Below are 5,999 nucleotides of genomic sequence, written 5' to 3'. Positions count from 1 at the left end.
GTGCAGGCCGGTTTTACGCATCAGTACTCCTCTTATTGCTTCCCCCCCCCCGTGTTTTAGCACTGATTACATGTTCCCCCCAAATGTCAGAAAAAGGATGAACCCAGACACCCACGGCCGGGCCGTCCTCCATTTTGGCTCTGAGTTGATGTGCTAGGGATAATCTTCTTGAAGGACAGAAGGGTCAGTGGAGATGAACCGTGAATCGCCTCCGCCCCGTCCCACATCGGCGCATGAAATAGGGCCTCTCCTTTTGGCATGGCGGCTATATTTCCATGTTAGGGAGCACCTGTCTCCGTGGTGCATTTATGAGGCGCTGCACAGCTGTTTCCGAGGTTCCAACACACACACGTTTTCTATATGATTCATGCCTCTCCCCTCACATCCCCTCACCCCTTTCAGTCTTCTTTCCATTACCAGCATTGCTACCTTAACCTTTTAAATGGAATCAAACACTTACTAACCTCTTTCACCAATAAACCATGATATAGATCTCACTCTCTGTGCTCTCTGTCTTTCTCCCCGTTCTGCCAGATGGGACATTCTCAATCTGCTGTAACTGAGTGAGCGGAGTCACGTTCACATGTAGGACATGACAGGGGCGGGAGGTGGAACTTTGGTTCGTGTGTGGTCTTGACATAGTCTACGACACCCAGAAACTGGGGAGGACGAGGATAATTGTCTCCTCAGGTTGGTGATATTATGATCTTTTCAACATGGATACTTATATACCCTCATCCAGGGGAGGAGAGGGGGGATATTAAATATTAAAACTATTAAGGTAAAGCACATGCTAGAGTCGTGACACCACAAAATCTCACATTTTGACTGCTAAGAGGAGAACAGTGGAAGGAAAGAACATAAAGGGCATGATAAAAGTGCTTACAAAGGTTGAAGAGAGTGATTGTTAGAAGTACGGGAGCTTTGTAATTTCTCTGTTATCCAGCCTATTGTGAAGGCCGCATAGGCCTTTTTAGAAAAATAGTCATTAAAGCAAAATTGCTCAAAGCTCTCAAGCATTCAGGCTGGTGCATATTCGTAGTTATTATTCTATAAATTCCACATTTCAGTTTCTGAATGATAAAGGCCTACATGGAATTGGTCATGGTAATGTATACTATCAAACCTTAGAAAAGATTAATATAGTTGTTAAAAAAAGAACCATTTTCACTGTCTTACTGTTCTTATTAGGTTAGATTGCATTGTTAATAATGAAAACAAAGGATGTAACTAAAAGAACAACATGCACATTGGCTTTACCTTTGAGAAATGTATGCCTGGCCCAATTATAGACGCTGTCCAAGCTCGGGCTAACCTCCACCCCCTCCATCTCAACCCCCAGCTTTTCTCTCTCAGTTGTTTGAAGCTAATAGAAATTAGTTACCTTGGTAAAATGGGGCCCATCCTGCTTCGGTACAGGCCGTAGCCAAATTTAGACAGATTGCATTTATGGAGAGACCGCTCTTAACCCAGATGTAACATTGGTTATGATTTGAACTCCTTTATTTCATGGTTATTTCCATTTTACCCAGTGGTCCCTGTTTACTTCTTCCATCCTTTTCCATCTACTTGTAGGTACCTTTTCAGGGTTACATTAATGGGGTTCTGTTGTTATGGCTGCATGGTCATCTTGGGAATAGGCCTCATCAGAGATTTGATGAGAACATACTAATAGGACAGATGTTTGGAGGGAAAATCAATAGAGCTTAGCTATTAGGGAGTAGAGGGATAAAAGGACACTCAATGCCTGAAATAGCATGAGTGCGTGGAAACAGGCAACTCTTCTGTTCTGAAAAACATTTTTTCTCCAAAAAATAATTTTTACATTTTTCACTCCAGCAGCTAATCTAATGCAGCAGTAACATCAGTGCTGTACTTGTTCAACTTTTATCCCAAAAACTGTTTCAGACACCAACAATGTCTGCCTTTACTCTCTACAGAAGTTTACAGAGTTTGATTTCAAAATATATATATAAAATAATCTGATTTCAACTTGGGTTTCTGTGAAAAAAATCATTTCAGTCCAATCAAATTTTCAGATTTTGCATCAGCGTGTGTGCACAGGCTCTGTGTAACAGAGTGTGCAGTGAAGGCCAAATCAGACAGCATGAATCAACAGGTGCCTTTGCCTGATTCATAACCAGACAACAGCATAGAAAATGTGAAAGGATACTGCTTAAGATTTCCTGTTTGGGCTTAGTAAGCAGTAATCTTTTGGAACCAGATTCAGACACGAAAAGAAAAGCCAGGAAAGTAAAAGAACCAAGAGAGAAAGAGAGATTATAACATTACTTTCTCATGAGCAACACAGCATTTACCTTTCTCTAGCAATGCATTCCAAACTTAACAGTCACACAAATGTGCCCAATGTAGACATGCTACTCTAACCTTTCTGAAAGTACTCAGCAGGCCTTTTAAGAAAAGCTCATGTGCTCAATTACAACCCTTGGAATTATGGACAAATTGAATTATCCCAGGGTGCCATCGAGGAAGAGAGTTTTGGGAAACCTTTTAAGGCAACGTTAAGTAAAAAACGTCCCTCGCCATCCATAATTACGCTGTGCCTGGGGAGCTCAAATGGACTGAATGAGTGAACTGGGATGTAAAATAATTGTCCTAATTTGAACTTTAATGTTAGTTTGTTGTTGCATTGGATGGTGCTAGTACTGCAGTGGATTTTGATTTTAAGCTTTTAGTTTCGGTAGAACATATGATGGATTCCTTTACAGCACAAAACTTGTTTAACAGGTTTCTTTTCATATGCCATATCTCCCATGAAAAGTTAAAACTGCCATCAATAAAATTTCTGAGAAAAATCTGCAATGCAACCTCATCATTTATATTACAGTGTAATATAGAGTAAGTGCAATAAAATGCAGGATTTATTCCTGCATTCTGATCTGTACAGTTATAACAACAGCTATATGTTCAAGGTTGCTCATATTTGTTTAGCTGTATGTATGTATCTCTCTCCTGTCTCTCTGCACTATGTATTGAGAGCTACTGGGAACTACAGTCAAAAAACTTTTATGTGTCATCATACTCCAGTCCACATGAAGCAACGCCTTGTATGGTTGTGGTTTAAAGGCTGAGCATCAACAGTAAGCATGAATGGCAAAAAGTCCCAAAAATAAATGGGGTCAGTGCCTTCCAGAATTACTTATTTGACCAAAAAACAACAAAATATGTTGTTTGTGATTGCATTGCAAATCGCCCCAAAATGTGGTTTATGATCTGACAATACAGTTTTTTCAGTGCTTCCAAAACTGTTAAAGACTGTATACTGTATATACAGTTTTCGTAAGATTTAATTACAAAAACTGCTTGGTTAAGGTCAGGAAAAGATCGTGGTTGTGGTTATTTAGAGTTAGGGAACTATCGTGGTCATGGTTTTGAAAAACATTTTTTAGTAAGGCACAAGACAGTAACAGCAGGCTTGATCCCCCATGACTGTCCTTGTGACTTGAACATGTTCTGTTCTGCCTCTCCCATGCTTAAGGTGTGATTTAGGCAACTGAAACTACTTGCTGAAAGTTTAAAGAACGACTGTCTTCATTATGGACAACTGGGGGGAAACATAAACTGCAGTCTCTGGCAAAGGCACTTTACACCAAATCCTCTGCCACAACCATCTACATAACACTTTTTGGAGCAGTGTAGCAACATTAATGTATATATTTGCAGCTAAACCTTGTGTAATTCAGTAAACAACCAATACTATTTTTTTCTTATGAGGACAGTTCAACTGATGCAGGATTAAATTTGTTGTCCAGACAATGTGACTGAAACAGTAACAGCAATGACCACTACCTGACACATCCTTGCTGAAACCAGGACTTAAACCCATATCTGACTGCTTGACCAAAAACCGTCCAACTCACTACAACATTACCGGCCCTCCTTCTCTCATTTCACCTTTTATAACCTTACAGACTGCTACTTGATTCATATATTATTTTCTTCTGCAACAGAGTGGATTAGTTACTGCGTCCACATCAGAACAAAAGAATAACTTTTACTCCTCACTTACTCGGTGGGAAGCTTCCTTTTAGAAAATGGATTTAAATTAACCTCAGTGTACCAAATGTGACGTCTAATTCTGTGAATTTTGTCGCAGTGATTGGAGTTAGCTCATTTAAGGTCACTTGTGTGCTGGACAAGCAGTTTCTATGGTGTGTTGAAGTGTACCTTTTGATTAGAAGAGCAAGCGCAATTCAAAGTCCTCTCTGCAAATTTGAACAAAATTCCATTTACTGAAATTATGCTAAAAATGAATAAGACACTCAAGTCATTTCCTCTCTTTCTTCTTGTATGGAGGTAATTTTGTCAGTTGGAAATTCTTGAAATTATGCTCAGGACTAAATGAAGTGTGAGGTGGTGAGCAAGGATATATCAAAAAGTACATCAGCTTATTCTGTCATCTTTTCATAATGTCAGGGAAAATGCTAGTTGGCTCCTGGTCTCATTGCCACTCCTAGTTTTCTTCTTTCAAAGAGTCATTTTGTTTTTTTTTAATTCACAAACACATTTGGTGATTCATTTTTGGGGGGTTTTATCAAGTTAGAGTTTTTAACATTCTGATGTCAAGGTTTGAATGGTGTAGCAAGCTGTGTCTCAGGAAGTCAAAACAAAAAAAAATAGTTACTTCACCAATACTGCCTTAATACTATTAAAATATGCAACTGAAGAATATTTCTCTACCTCTAAAAAGAACTTAGATGGCTGTGTAACTATTGCAAGTGTTTTGCTTTCAAAACTGTTCTATTTTTGCTGAATGAAAATGTACTGATTACTGGCACGCATTAAAATCCATCTAAAATGGACTAAATGCATCAATTGAAGGCCCGTAATTGCATATTGTTACACCTGCTGAAAATAATCAGTACACACAATTTCTTTCTCTCTTCTTCTACCATATTGTACTGCCTTTTCCCTTTGTTCAGCTCCATCTCTCACATCCTGCGCGATCATGGACCTTGGATATCCAGTCACCTTTTAGACTCCTGCCCAGCCCCCCAAACCCTTTGATAATACCAGCTAGCACTAGTAACATCTCGCTAACATACTCGGTCATTAACATTTTCCATTCAGAGTGCCTGTCAGAGCCTATTAGACTTGTGTCAGAAGACCTGAGAGTATCGGGGGAAGGTACCTGGTGTCTGGTGTCAAACATGTCAACTCAAACCAACCCCCCAATCCGCTTCCGATCTTAATAAATGCAACCAGACAACCTGAGCTTCGAGTACCCAGATCAATGGAGCATGGCAAGGTCAACATGAAGACAGCTACTTCCAGTTACAAACTGGAGGAAGTGGTTTATGAGAGACTGGGTGAGGGGTGGAGGAGGAGAGGGTGCTAACAGCCTCCACTTTCACGTATTACCACCTTGATGTACAGGGTCGTAGTGCAGTGATATGATGAGGTCAGTCAAGTAGTGCCTTATTCAAACAATAGAGTTCCAAGGTTGCTTTCAAATCGGCCAATTCCTGTCTATATGGCTGGCTCTGATATTGATTTTTCCAACAATATTCTTTTAAAAAGGGTGCTAATTTTGAAAGGGCAAGACACATCATATAGGGTTTTAACAATTCTCCAGGTTGCCAAATGTTTTAGGAAGAGAATATAAAGCCAAACAGTAAATGTATTACCCGAAATGTAAATAGAGAAAATGCCCATCACAATTTCCCAAAGCCCATGTTAATGTCATCATATTTCTTGTTTTGTACAATCAACAGTCGAAAACTTAAATAATGGAGCGAAGCCTGCGAGCTAGTTCAGGCAGTCAACTCGAGCTGTGCTGATATAAGATGAGATAAGATAAGATAAGATATTCCTTTAATAGTCCCACAATGGGGGAATTCGTTACAGCAGCAAAATGGATAGAGAAAAAAAAAAATTACTCAAATATACACAAATATACTCACATGACATGCCTCAGTCCATAATCACTAACCAAGCGCACCCTTCCAATCTGGCTGTCTATTTAAACTGCACAATTT

The sequence above is a fragment of the Morone saxatilis genome, unplaced genomic scaffold (genome assembly GCF_004916995.1).
Source record: "Morone saxatilis isolate NCDOM2014 unplaced genomic scaffold, NCSU_SB_2.0 Contig0, whole genome shotgun sequence".
Classification (NCBI taxonomy): domain Eukaryota; kingdom Metazoa; phylum Chordata; class Actinopteri; family Moronidae; genus Morone; species Morone saxatilis.
Note: the sequence above shows the minus strand (reverse complement) of the source record.